The sequence below is a fragment of the Accipiter gentilis genome, chromosome W, assembly GCF_929443795.1.
Source record: "Accipiter gentilis chromosome W, bAccGen1.1, whole genome shotgun sequence".
NCBI classification, from domain to species: domain Eukaryota; kingdom Metazoa; phylum Chordata; class Aves; order Accipitriformes; family Accipitridae; genus Astur; species Astur gentilis.
In genome coordinates this window covers 18,348,011-18,362,641 of record NC_064918.1, presented here as the reverse complement: position 1 = coordinate 18,362,641, position 14,631 = coordinate 18,348,011, and the positions used below count along the sequence as shown (strand labels likewise).

Genomic DNA, 14,631 nt, shown 5'->3' with positions numbered 1-14,631 from the left:
TAAAACTGGAATAGCAAAAAATGGCTAAAGCCTATCCCAAGTTTTGTCTGTCCTAGACCTTCAATTTGTTACAGTAAAAATTATTTCAGGCATATTTAACCACTGAGCCTTTCCTTGGTCATGCTGTTTCCTTTTCCACACATTAGAACTTGACCCTACAAAGTGTTGAATTCCGATCCAGCAGAGCACTTTGACACATGCTAGTGATACATCATCCTATTGACTGGCAGAATGAGGGCCATTATGAAATAACATTTTGCACTGCAATCAAGTAGTGATTTCAAGCAGAAATCAAACAGATCAAAGGACAAGGAGATGTTCCTCATCCATGGCTCTTAGTTTATATGCTAGCTTATGCTGACTATATCATTTTACACTGTTGTATGGTATTATTACTTGGAGTACAGTTTGTACTGAAATAGCACAAATGCTACCTGCTTTAACTTAGTGGAAATTTACAAATTTTCATGTTTACAAGTCAGATGAGAGAATTAATCATCTGTGTTATTTACTGAGAATACCTGAGGGACAAAGAATACAAGTTCATATAAAAGAATAACTTGCAAATCATAAAAAGCCCTTAAGTAAGCAAAGAGGAAGTTTTAATGGTAGTTTCATCATCTTCATTTTGGTACAGATAAAATGGAAAAGGGAGTTTATTTGCCTGTACTGAAAGTGTCAAGGTAGAAAATACCCTGAAACATGGCAACATGCTTGTGTGTTCAAATTGAGATAGTTCAGAATACAGCTTATACACAATGCATAGAAAATGAAAATGATCCAGCAAAGGATTTTGAGTTCTTACTCCTCCATAGGCTGTTTTTATTTTGAACAATATCTTTTCACTTTTCTTTTCTTTACTCTTGGTTTTACTTTTTTCCCCTGCTTCCTTCCTTCCCCCTGCGCTTTTATTTCCTCTTTCTATAATCATCTATTATGATAGACGGGGACGGGGTAATCCTGGTTATACATACAAATTGGGAGATGAGAGGCTGGAGAGCAGCCCCACGGAAAGAGATCTGGGGGTTTGGGTTGATGGTAAGTTGAATGTGAGTCAACAGTGTGCCCTGGCAGCCAAAAGCACCAACCATGTCCTGGGGTGCATCGAGCACAGCATAGCTAGCCGATAGAGGGAGGTGATTGTCCCACTCTACACTGCACTAGTGTGGCCCCACCTCGAGTACTGTGTGCAGTTTTGGGCGCCTCAATATAAGGCGGCCGTCAAACTATTAGAGTGTGTCCAGAGGAGGGCAACCAAGATGGTGAAAGGTCTCGAGGGCAAGACTTATGAGGAGCGGCTGAGGTCACTTGGTTTGTTCAGCTTGGAGAAGAGATGGCTGAGGGGTGACCTCATTGCACTCTACAACTTCCTCAAGGGGGGGGCAGAAGAGGGGAAGGTGCTGATCTCCTCTCTCTGGTGACCAGTGATAGGACATGAGGAAATGGAATGAAGCTGCGACAGGGGAAGTTCAGATTGGACATTAGGAAAAGGTTCTTCACTGGGAGGGTGGTTGGTCACTGGAACAGGCTCCCCAGGGAAGTGGTCATGGCACCAAGCCTGTCAGAGTTCAAGGAGCGTCTCTTAGTCATATGGTTTAGTTTTAGGTAGTCCTGCGAGGAGCAGGGAATTGGACTCAGTGATCCTTATGGGTCCCTTCCAACTTGAGATATTCTATGGTTCTATGATCTGCGCAACTTTTCTGCATCAACTTCTGATCCTAAAGAATATAATTCAAAGTAAGTTTGATATCAGAGACAGCAGTTTAATTTTTATACCATTCCTTTTTCCTCATCTACAATTACAGCATTTACTGGAGCAGTTCAGCTTCTTTATGTACAGATGAATAACTTTATATAATATAACAAAGTGCTTATTAATAAACAGATCAAGACTCAAGCCAGACGGAAATCTTGCACAACTCTCCTTCCAGTGAAGTCTCTAAACTGCAACAGCCAGGTCAGACCACTAATGTGAACTCTACCAGGTGCTGTAAACGTTCATTAGAAGTCAAATTCTGAGCATTCTTCCATACAATTTAAAATACTTTATACTCCTAATAATTCCAAATAATGTAATTTTCAAAATCGTTTCCTTTAATTGTTTCTTGTTAATAGGTATCTGAGAAGAAGAAAATTCTGCCTTCTAGCTAATAGACCTGATTTACTTCGAGTCAAGCATCTTACCAGTTTTCATTTCACCTTAATTCCCAGCTCTGACTAGACATCTCCAGTTTGTGATTTTTTTTTCCATAGGTAGTTGATTTAATCAAATGTTGTCACTTAAATTTGAATAAAAAAAACCCACAAACCAAAACAAACAAAACCCCCCCACACAACTGAAAATGAACTTGCAGTGACCAGAGAATATTTTGCATCAAAATCAAAATACTGGCTCAAGCCAAGTTGAACCAAATTGAGAATATCAGTAAAAGGTTTTGAACCAGTTTAGCTAAACTCAGTTTAAAGTTATACCTTGTCCTGGTTTCAACTGGGATAGAGTTAATTGTCTTCCTAGTAGCTGGTACAGTGCTATGTTTTGAGTTCAGTATGCAAAGAACCTTGATAACACTGATGTTTTTCAGTTGTTGCTAAGTAATGTTTAGACTCAAGTCAAGGATTTTTCAGCTTCTCATGCCCAGCCAGCGAGAAAGCTGGAGGGGCATAAGAAGTTGGGAGGGGACACAGCCAGGGCACCTGACCCAAACTGGCCAACGGTGTATTCCATACCATGTGACATCCCATCTAGTATAGGAACTGGGGGAGTGGGGGTGGGGGATCGCCGCTCGGGAACTAGCTGGGTGTCGATCAGCGGGTGGTGAGCAATTGCCCTGCACATCATTTGTACATTCCAATCCTTTTATTATTGCTGTTGTCATTTTATTAGTGTTATCATTATCATTATCATTATTAGTTTCTTCTTTTCTGTTCTATTAAACCGTTCTTATCTCAACCCACGAGTTTTACTTCTTTTCCCAATTCTCTCCCCCACCCCACTGGGTGGGGGGGAGTGAGTGAGCTGCTGCGTGGTGCTTAGTTGCTGGCTGGGGTTAAACCACGACAACCCTAAGTTAAAATGATGCAATTCTGAGTTTAGACAAGGCCTCAGGTGGTATTAATTACATTAAAACTTACAACCAAGATCTCCAAAGTTTTGCTATAAATTAGACATAACATTCCTTATATTTCTGAACATTAAAACCAGAAGATAACACATTCACCGTTCATGTTTTTCATGCATAGGGGAAGAAAGAAAACAAAACCCCAAACGTATTAACTTCTACTTTCATATGTCCAAAGGGAAAAAATAAAAATAAAATAAAATCTAAAAAAAGGAAAAACAAACAAACAAAAAAAACCCCCCACACAGGATGTGTATTAAGTTTCCCTTCCCATTCCTGAGTTGAGGTTAGGACTCTTGTTTTAGAGTCAATTAAAAAGGTTAAATTGAAAATGCTGCATGCTGAAGTGTAACTGGATAGACAACAGTTATCTTCTACTGTTGTTATGGGGCTCACTTTGTGAATACCCTGCCTTTAATATAGCAAAACACAGGCATAATGCTTTGCTAGAACCAGAGTGCAACATCCTTGTTAGTTCATCAATAATTCCAATAAATGAAATGCTGTTATCTCACTTTGAGTGGGATTTGTCTTTACTCTCTAGAAGACATTAAAGAGCTCCGTAAAAGTAGCATTAGACAGGAATAGAGCCCTGAGCTTCTGAACTATGACTGCTAGTTCTTAGCTGGAATCACTTTCAAAGTCTAGAGAGAAAAACAAGAAAAACAAAACAAAACAAAACAAAACAAACAACAACATTCATCAGTTTGATTATCCTGAGCAGTAGACAAGCATTTCCCAATTGGACTCTACTATCTAAGCATTATCCCTACTTATTTTTGTTGGTTTATTCACACTATTATCTCAGTAAATAGGAGTCTTTCTCTTCCTTCTCTCCATTCAGGATTTCTGTCACCTCACCTTTGGTCTTGAAATTCTGGTAATTTTTATTTTATTTTTTAAAAGGCATAATCTTTATTTGCCGAGTCTTCCTATATATGTTGCTCATTTTGCTCCCCCCCCCCCCCCCCCGTCTAATATGCTGTTATCTTTACACATCTTCCTTTTTTGAAAATTCAGTCTCATCTATTTCGCAGGGATCATCATTACTGCTTTCATTATTCTCTCCTATAATCCTCCCAGGCTGTCCAGGATAACCCTTCTTATACTGCCACTTTTCTTGTGGTGTTGTCTTTAATAACATTAGATTTGCCTTCTTTATTGGAATACTGCTTTGAAATACTAGGAAGCCCTTTAAAACAAAACAAAACAAAACAAAACACAACAAAACAAAACAAACAACAAGCAACCAAAAATGTGTGAGTGGGTTCAAAACAAAAACAAGCAAAAAAAAAAAAAAGCAACAAACCAGTGTGGTTTTTATCCCCAGGTGTTTTCTCAGTTGTGTATCCTATAAGTGCCTTGACTATATTCATTTATATATTGATATCGGGTGTTCAGATTGGTTTGTGTCCCATATAAATATACTTGTGTAATTTTACAAAAGTATGCAGTTTAAATAAATCCTGAGTCTTTCTCTTGTTAGTTTATACTACTTTAATATGGAAAATAACTGCAGATATAAAGTGTCATGTCTAGTATATTAGCTAAACATTTTTTTTTTAATTCTTTCACAGGATGGGGAAAAAAGGGAAAAGGCATTCAGAATCTGACCAGTGTAGTTGATCTCCTCTGCCACCAGATTCAAAGCCAAAAAAAACCACAACACCCAAACAAAACCCCTCTGCTCAACTATGCGTTTTTTTGAAGAGAAATTAACAATTACTAGTTTGACTAACATTCTGAATAATTGATTTGTTGCACTTTCTGCTAAAGAAAAAATAGAAAACTAGTATTCTAGCAAAGCTTCAACTTTAATTGAAATGCGATAATTAGTTTTTCACCATTCAATAAAACTTACTCTTCCATTTGTATGTTTGAATTCTTGCTTTCTTAAAATTTCTCAATTAAGAATACTTTATTTAATGACTATCAAGATACAAATGCATTAGTATGCAAACGGTGAAAGTTTCACCAAATCAAAACTAAAAATGAGGCAGCTCATGCAAAGCCATCTCCCTGTGGCTGAATCTGAATCTAATGAATGTCGACAGTCATTATTTCCTCTCCCTGTATAGCACTTCTGTATCCTTTTATTTCCATTTTGTGCGTGTGTATATATACATGAGTTTCAGTTGCAAGATGAAGAAGCTAGCACATGCAACTACAATGTAAAATGAGCTTTTGTATCTTTTGGCTCTGAAAAATACCCTGTGTCTTGCCTCAGAGCATGCTCAGTAGTAAATAGTTAATCTTGTGCTAAGAGACAAAATTCAAACATTTTTTTTGCCCCATGTGTACTGTCAGTGAATGTGATATGGCTATGAAAATGCAGAATTGTTTGTGCAGCACTGAATTTAGTACTAAATCCTGGGATCTTACTTATATTGGGATAGTTGTTGAAATGGAGTATTACAGAGTACAAATAGGAGCTGCCTGACTTAAACTGGGTTAGCAAATGCCTATTAGGTACCTGGGCAGTCAGCAGAGAACACAGAAGTTGGAAGGAAAGAACCAGAGAAGAGAATAAGGGGGAAACAAAGCAATATAGCTGTAGTTCTAAAAATAGAAAATTAGAAAAAAAGAAGAAAAAAAAAAAGGAACTTTTTATTTAATGCAATGAAGCACTGAGCAATTTCCAAAGCAAGATATGTATGAAGATGGCACTTCATTGGGAGATAGGAGATAGGATAAGAAAGCAGGAAAAAAGTCTTTATCAATCGATTTCTTGATCCCATGAATCTGTTAAACTTTTATGGTTATCAGTGACTTCTGAAAATTAATAGCATGAAGGTGCTAACAGTGGGATAAAACTTCAAGAAATTAGACATTGTAGCTAATAGTCCAAAATTATTTAAATTTCATAATAGTACTGGAAGTCTTGCTGTAGCTTCACTGACTTATTTATCCTAGGTTGTTGTGTTTTTTTTGGTTGTGTGCATGTGTGTGTTTGCGTGGTGGTGGTGGTTGTTCTGACCAGCTCTTCAAAATTCACTTCCAAATACCACATCCTTGGGACTGACGACACTTTAGAATTGGTGTAACCTGCACTGATACTACTTTTCAGAACTGTGTACTCTGTGACCAAATAGTAACTGCAGCATCTTGTTTGTCCTAATAGATAAAACATTACTAGGTGGATCAAAGTAATCTGTCTTTTTAATAGTCTAATTCAAATTAAAAAAACTCCAATTCTTTTTTTGTTTGTTTGTTTTTCATTATCTGCTGTTCCTTAAGAAATGTTTCTTTTCCCCAAACAAGGTTTGTAATTTTAAGATATACCTTCTTTCAATATATTCATATTTGTGAGCAATTTTGAATTAGGAAATCCAGGATATAGCTTTTCCTGAAATCCAATCACTCTGTTTCAAGTCATCACTAAATTGATAAATTATATTTAGAGGTAAGAATTTAAAGCTGTATTACTTCAGATGTCTCGAAGCCAAAAGCCAACAGACTGGCTTCCACTATTCTTTAAATTTGTCTTCCTGTAAATTTTAAATTACCCTTCTGCCCCTCCTTGACATAGGTTCCCCCCCCCCCCCCCCCCCGACCATCAGTAAAAGGTGTCTGTCCGTCATGTGTGTGTGTGTGTGTCCCATCACTGTGGAACAGTATTTGTTCTTGTCTTATTGAGTTTGACATAAATGAAAATTAGTTCGTATAACGTTTGTTGATTAGCAGCAGAAGGAATTCTATTAAAAGGAGAAAGAAGTTGTATTCTAAAAGTGCATGTTCATCTCCTCATAAAAAGCTTATTCTGGTTTTAAGTACTAAAGAAATAGAGACACACTTCTAATTTGGGCAATGCTGAATACAGTTCTCATTGGTCAACAATTAATCTCAGTCCTCCTTTCCCAGTTGTCGTGGTTTAAGCCCAGCCAGCAACTAGGCACCATGCAGCCTCTAGCTCACTCCTCCCCGCTCCCATTGGGATGGGGAGGAGAATCGAAAAAAAAAGTAAAACTCGTGGGTTGAGATAGGAACAATTTCATAACTAAAGTAAAATAAAATGTAACTGAATTAAAATAAAATGTAATACTAACAATAATAATAATAAAATATAATAATAATGAAAAGGAATATAATAAAAGAATAATTAAAGAAAACAACAAAACAAGAAAAGAAAAAACAAGTGATGCACAATGCAATTGCTCACCACCCACTGACCGATGCCCGAGCAGCGATCCACCCCCCGCCCCCCCCGGCCAACTCCCCCCAGTTTATATACTGAGCATGACGTTGTATGGTAAGGAATATCCCTTTGGCTAGTTTGGGTCAGGTGTCCTGGCCATGCTCCCTCGCAGCTTCTTGTGCACCTGCTTGCTGGCAGAGAACGGGAAACTGAACAATCCTTAACTTAGGACAAGCACTACTTAGCAACAGCTAAAACATCAGTGTGTTATCAACATTATTCTCACACTAAATCCAAAACACACTGTACCAGCTATGAAGAAGAAAATTAACTCTATCCCAGTTGAAACCAGGACACCAGTTCACCACTTGATATATTAGCTGAGCCATCCAGTATAAATTGCAAGGAAATTCTTTAATCAGCTGATTTGTTCTCCACTATGTCACCCTTATTGTTAGTAGTTAGTTGTGTATGACTTTGGGGGGGGGGGGGGGAGGAATGCTATTTTTCCATATCTTGTTCCTTTTACATTTGTAATAAATGAGTGTTCATAAAGAGAAAGCTTATTTTATGGTCGTTGCAGCCTGTTTCGGGGTGGGAGGAGGAGAGGGAGGCAGGGAGGAAGGGAGGCAGGGAGAGAGACACATGCACACTCCCAGTATGCTTTCTTCTAAAAATTTAGCAATTGTCTTGCTATTTTCCCATAATCTGAGTCATTTTAGATTGTGAGTGTATATAACTTCCTGATAGCCAGATTTCTCACTCTTCTGATTTCCAGTACAAATCTTCAATAGTATTCTGTATTTGTCCTAGTTGTTTTGAAATAAGCTGTAAATCGTGTATGTAGCAACATATATAGGAAGACTCGGCAAATAAAGATTATGCCTTTTAAAAAATAAAATAAAAATTACCAGAATTTCAAGACCAAAGGTGAGGTGACAGAAATCCTGAACGGAGAGAAGGAAGAGAAAGACTCCTATTTACTGAGATAATAGTGTGAATAAACCAACAAAAATAAGTAGGGATAATGCTTAGATAGTAGAGTCCAATTGGGAAATGCTTGTCTACTGCTCAGGATAATCAAACTGATGAATGTTGTTGTTTGTTTTGTTTTGTTTTGTTTTGTTTTTCTTGTTTTTCTCTCTAGACTTTGAAAGTGATTCCAGCTAAGAACTAGCAGTCATAGTTCAGAAGCTCAGGGCTCTATTCCTGTCTAATGCTACTTTTATGGAGCTCTTTAATGTCTTCTAGAGAGTAAAGACAAATCCCACTCAAAGTGAGATAACAGCATTTCATTTATTGGAATTATTGATGAACTAACAAGGATGTTGCACTCTGGTTCTAGCAAAGCATTATGCCTGTGTTTTGCTATATTAAAGGCAGGGTATTCACAAAGTGAGCCCCATAACAACAGTAGAAGATAACTGTTGTCTATCCAGTTACACTTCAGCATGCAGCATTTTCAATTTAACCTTTTTAATTGACTCTAAAACAAGAGTCCTAACCTCAACTCAGGAATGGGAAGGGAAACTTAATACACATCCTGTGTGGGGGGTTTTTTTTGTTTGTTTGTTTTTCCTTTTTTTAGATTTTATTTTATTTTTATTTTTTCCCTTTGGACATATGAAAGTAGAAGTTAATACGTTTGGGGTTTTGTTTTCTTTCTTCCCCTATGCATGAAAAACATGAACAGTGAATGTGTTATTGTATTGGTTTTGTTTGGCAAGGTTTTGCTAGCGGGGGGGGGTTACAGGGGTGGCTTCTGTAAGAAACTGCTGGAAGCTTCCCCTGTGTTCGAGAGAGAGCGAGCCCATATTAGCCGGCTCTGAGACGGACCCGCCGCCGGCCAAGGCCGAGCCAATCAGTGATAGTGGTAACGCCTCTGTGATAACATTTTTAAGAAGGAAAAAAAGTTGGGACGGAGAGAAACTGCCGCCGGAGTGAGGAGTGAGAACATGTAAGAGAAACAAGCCTGCGGACACCAAGGTCAGTGAAGAAGGAGGGGGAGGAGATGCTCCAGGCGCCGGAGCGAAGATTCCCCTGCAGCCTGTGGTGAAGACCCTGGTGAGGCAGGCTGTCCCCCTGCAGTCCAGGGAGGTCCACGGTGGAGCAGATCTCCACCTGTAGCCCGTGGAGGACCCCACGCCGGAGCAGGTGGGTTCCCGAAGGAGGCTGTGACCCCGTGGGAACCCCGCGCTGGAGCAGGCTCCTGGCAGGACCTGCGGATCTGTGGAGAGAGGAGCCCACGGAGCAGGCTTTCTGGCAGGACTTGTGACCCCGTGGGGGACCCGCGCTGGAGCAGTGTGCTCCTGAAGGACTGCACACCGTGGAATGGACCCATGCTGGAGCAGTTCGTGAAGAACTGCAGCCCGTGGGAATGGCCCACGTTGGAGGAGTTCGTGGAGGACTGTCTCCCGTGGGTGGGACCCCACGCTGGAGCAGGGGAAGAGTGTGATCAGCCCTCGTCCTGAGGAGGTGAAGCGGCAGAAAATAACGTGTGATGACCATAAACCCCATCCCTGTCCCCCTGTGCCGCTGGGGGGGCTTGGTGGTGAAATCCGGGAGGGTAGTTGTGCCTGGGAAGAACGGAGGGGTGGTGGGAAGGTGTTCTGAGATTTCATTTTACTTCTCATTACCTTGCTCTGGTTGATTTGTAATAAATTGAGTATGTTTTGCAAATTGAGTCTGTTTTGCCCGTGATGGTAATAGTGAATGATCTCTCCTGTCCTTATCTCGACCCGCGAGCCTTTTGTTATATTTTCTCTCCCCTATCCAGCTGAGGATGGGGGAGTGATAGAACGGCTTTGGTGGGCACCTGGTGTTCAGCCAGGGTTAACCCATCACAGTTATCTTCTGGTTTTAATGTTCAGAAATATAAGGAATGTTATGTCTAATTTATAGCAAAACTTTGGAGATCTTGGTTGTAAGTTTTAATGTAATTAATACCACCTGAGGCCTTGTCTAAACTCAGAATTGCATCATTTTAACTTAGGGTTGTCGTGGTTTAACCCCAGCCAGCAACTAAGCACCACGCAGCAGCTCACTCACTCCCCCCCACCCAGTGGGGTGGGGGAGAGAATTGGGAAAAGAAGTAAAACTCGTGGGTTGAGATAAGAACGGTTTAATAGAACAGAAAAGAAGAAACTAATAATGATAATGATAATGATAACACTAATAAAATGACAACAGCAATAATAAAAGGATTGGAATGTACAAATGATGTGCAGGGCAATTGCTCACCACCCGCTGATCGACACCCAGCTAGTTCCCGAGCGGCGATCCCCCACCCCCACTCCCCCCAGTTCCTATACTAGATGGGATGTCACATGGTATGGAATACACCGTTGGCCAGTTTGGGTCAGGTGCCCTGGCTGTGTCCCCTCCCAACTTCTTATGCCCCTCCAGCTTTCTCGCTGGCTGGGCATGAGAAGCTGAAAAATCCTTGACTTGAGTCTAAACATTACTTAGCAACAACTGAAAAACATCAGTGTTATCAAGGTTCTTTGCATACTGAACTCAAAACATAGCACTGTACCAGCTACTAGGAAGACAATTAACTCTATCCCAGTTGAAACCAGGACAAGGTATAACTTTAAACTGAGTTTAGCTAAACTGGTTCAAAACCTTTTACTGATATTCTCAATTTGGTTCAACTTGGCTTGAGCCAGTATTTTGATTTTGATGCAAAATATTCTCTGGTCACTGCAAGTTCATTTTCAGTTGTGTGGGGGGGTTTTGTTTGTTTTGGTTTGTGGGGTTTTTTTATTCAAATTTAAGTGACAACATTTGATTAAATCAACTACCTATGGAAAAAAAAATCACAAACTGGAGATGTCTAGTCAGAGCTGGGAATTAAGGTGAAATGAAAACTGGTAAGATGCTTGACTCGAAGTAAATCAGGTCTATTAGCTAGAAGGCAGAATTTTCTTCTTCTCAGATACCTATTAACAAGAAACAATTAAAGGAAACGATTTTGAAAATTACATTATTTGGAATTATTAGGAGTATAAAGTATTTTAAATTGTATGGAAGAATGCTCAGAATTTGACTTCTAATGAACGTTTACAGCACCTGGTAGAGTTCACATTAGTGGTCTGACCTGGCTGTTGCAGTTTAGAGACTTCACTGGAAGGAGAGTTGTGCAAGATTTCCGTCTGGCTTGAGTCTTGATCTGTTTATTAATAAGCACTTTGTTATATTATATAAAGTTATTCATCTGTACATAAAGAAGCTGAACTGCTCCAGTAAATGCTGTAATTGTAGATGAGGAAAAAGGAATGGTATAAAAATTAAACTGCTGTCTCTGATATCAAACTTACTTTGAATTATATTCTTTAGGATCAGAAGTTGATGCAGAAAAGTTGCGCAGATCATAGAACCATAGAATATCTCAAGTTGGAAGGGACCCATAAGGATCACTGAGTCCAATTCCCTGCTCCTCGCAGGACTACCTAAAACTAAACCATATGACTAAGAGACGCTCCTTGAACTCTGACAGGCTTGGTGCCATGACCACTTCCCTGGGGAGCCTGTTCCAGTGACCAACCACCCTCCCAGTGAAGAACCTTTTCCTAATGTCCAATCTGAACTTCCCCTGTCGCAGCTTCATTCCATTTCCTCATGTCCTATCACTGGTCACCAGAGAGAGGAGATCAGCACCTTCCCCTCTTCTGCCCCCCCCTTGAGGAAGTTGTAGAGTGCAATGAGGTCACCCCTCAGCCATCTCTTCTCCAAGCTGAACAAACCAAGTGACCTCAGCCGCTCCTCATAAGTCTTGCCCTCGAGACCTTTCACCATCTTGGTTGCCCTCCTCTGGACACACTCTAATAGTTTGACGGCCGCCTTATATTGAGGCGCCCAAAACTGCACACAGTACTCGAGGTGGGGCCACACTAGTGCAGTGTAGAGTGGGACAATCACCTCCCTCTATCGGCTAGCTATGCTGTGCTCGATGCACCCCAGGACATGGTTGGTGCTTTTGGCTGCCAGGGCACACTGTTGACTCACATTCAACTTACCATCAACCCAAACCCCCAGATCTCTTTCCGTGGGGCTGCTCTCCAGCCTCTCATCTCCCAATTTGTATGTATAACCAGGATTACCCCGTCCCCGTCTATCATAATAGATGATTATAGAAAGAGGAAATAAAAGCGCAGGGGGAAGGAAGGAAGCAGGGGAAAAAAGTAAAACCAAGAGTAAAGAAAAGAAAAGTGAAAAGATATTGTTCAAAATAAAAACAGCCTATGGAGGAGTAAGAACTCAAAATCCTTTGCTGGATCATTTTCATTTTCTATGCATTGTGTATAAGCTGTATTCTGAACTATCTCAATTTGAACACACAAGCATGTTGCCATGTTTCAGGGTATTTTCTACCTTGACACTTTCAGTACAGGCAAATAAACTCCCTTTTCCATTTTATCTGTACCAAAATGAAGATGATGAAACTACCATTAAAACTTCCTCTTTGCTTACTTAAGGGCTTTTTATGATTTGCAAGTTATTCTTTTATATGAACTTGTATTCTTTGTCCCTCAGGTATTCTCAGTAAATAACACAGATGATTAATTCTCTCATCTGACTTGTAAACATGAAAATTTGTAAATTTCCACTAAGTTAAAGCAGGTAGCATTTGTGCTATTTCAGTACAAACTGTACTCCAAGTAATAATACCATACAACAGTGTAAAATGATATAGTCAGCATAAGCTAGCATATAAACTAAGAGCCATGGATGAGGAACATCTCCTTGTCCTTTGATCTGTTTGATTTCTGCTTGAAATCACTACTTGATTGCAGTGCAAAATGTTATTTCATAATGGCCCTCATTCTGCCAGTCAATAGGATGATGTATCACTAGCATGTGTCAAAGTGCTCTGCTGGATCGGAATTCAACACTTTGTAGGGTCAAGTTCTAATGTGTGGAAAAGGAAACAGCATGACCAAGGAAAGGCTCAGTGGTTAAATATGCCTGAAATAATTTTTACTGTAACAAATTGAAGGTCTAGGACAGACAAAACTTGGGATAGGCTTTAGCCATTTTTTGCTATTCCAGTTTTAAAACCTTTTATCAGGTTTTTAATTGGTTTAGTAAAAATTTACTGAACCAATTCAAATAGTTTCTGAGAAATTATCCCAATAGTAGACCAAGCCAACAAATCACTTGATGAATCAGACTGTTGTAGGAAAAGGTAATTCCAGGGTAACTTAAGGATAAGGAAGAAAGGACATTTGACTCTAGGATTCAAAGCCATCCATATATTTGATACTAAAACAGGGATAGGAATCTGGAATTTCCTATCGGATGGATAGGAAAATCACTAATGTTTTGGGAAAGGACCTAATTTGGTGATAGTAAATTTAAGTATGGATGGGGGGGGGGGGGGTGTTGTGTCTTTTTTTGTCCAAGTTTGAGGAAAATCTGATTCCCAGCTATGGAATGCTTCCATAGTAATTCTATTTTTAAAGTAGCAAAAGGTTGTTATTTTGGTATATTAAAGGTTGAAAGATCAAGAAAACGAGAATGAGCAAGAGGGAGCCATGAGCAATCACAAAACTTAATTAAATGTTTGATGAATTTACGATCTTGTTGAGAAGGCACAAGCAGAGGCCTTGCTTGAATAGATAGAGCTGGAAAAGATAAGAACTCCTGCCTTTGTTCTCGTCCTTGTAGATAATTTAGCTTCAACTAGCCATATGGTTTTACATCACTAATGAAAACTTAGATAATAAGAGCACTAACAAGCATTTTTTAGGGACTAACGTGCATTCTTTAGGATAAGATGTATCAAAACATGTAAAGGACCATAGTGCACAGAATCACCTGAGGAGGGTCAAGTAGCGGACAAGTGAGGAAGACTATGGAAGACCACCCGAGGACTCCTGAAGACCACCAGAGACCTTCAATGTGCCTGCGTAAAGGACATTTGCATACGCTAATAGTTTCCTGGAAAACTAATGAATATGTATAACATTTCTTGGAAATCTAGTGAATATGTATGTAGAACATGTACTTAACCTGCACGATAGGTGGAGCGATCCCCCTTGCCCCCAGCGCTGCAATAAAGAATGCCTGCTTTCTAAAACTCCAAAATCGAGTCTTAGAGAGTTACCTCGACTGGCTTTTTCGGTAACAGTTTGAGATATTGAGTTTTACCCTTAAGCTGATGCTAAACAAGTAACCTAGAAGCAAAAGGCAATTTTATGATCTCTCTTTACATAGGTTCAGAAGCTGTATGTAGTTTTTCTCCCTCACTTTTTAACGTGAAAGTCGTACAGGTCATGGCACGGCTTTGTTACTTCATCCAACATCATTGTGCGTTATATTATATGCAAGTAATAGTGCAATTATATGTAGGACATCAACACTGTAATATTGTAA

At 39.6% G+C, this 14,631-nt stretch overlaps 1 protein-coding gene across 2 annotated transcripts in view; it reads right to left on the bottom strand.

Annotated features, from left to right (window-relative positions):
- LOC126035336 (uncharacterized) overlaps positions 1 to 14,631 on the bottom strand; it is a 141,275-nt gene that overhangs the window by 27,685 nt on the left and 98,959 nt on the right. The window lies entirely within an intron of this gene.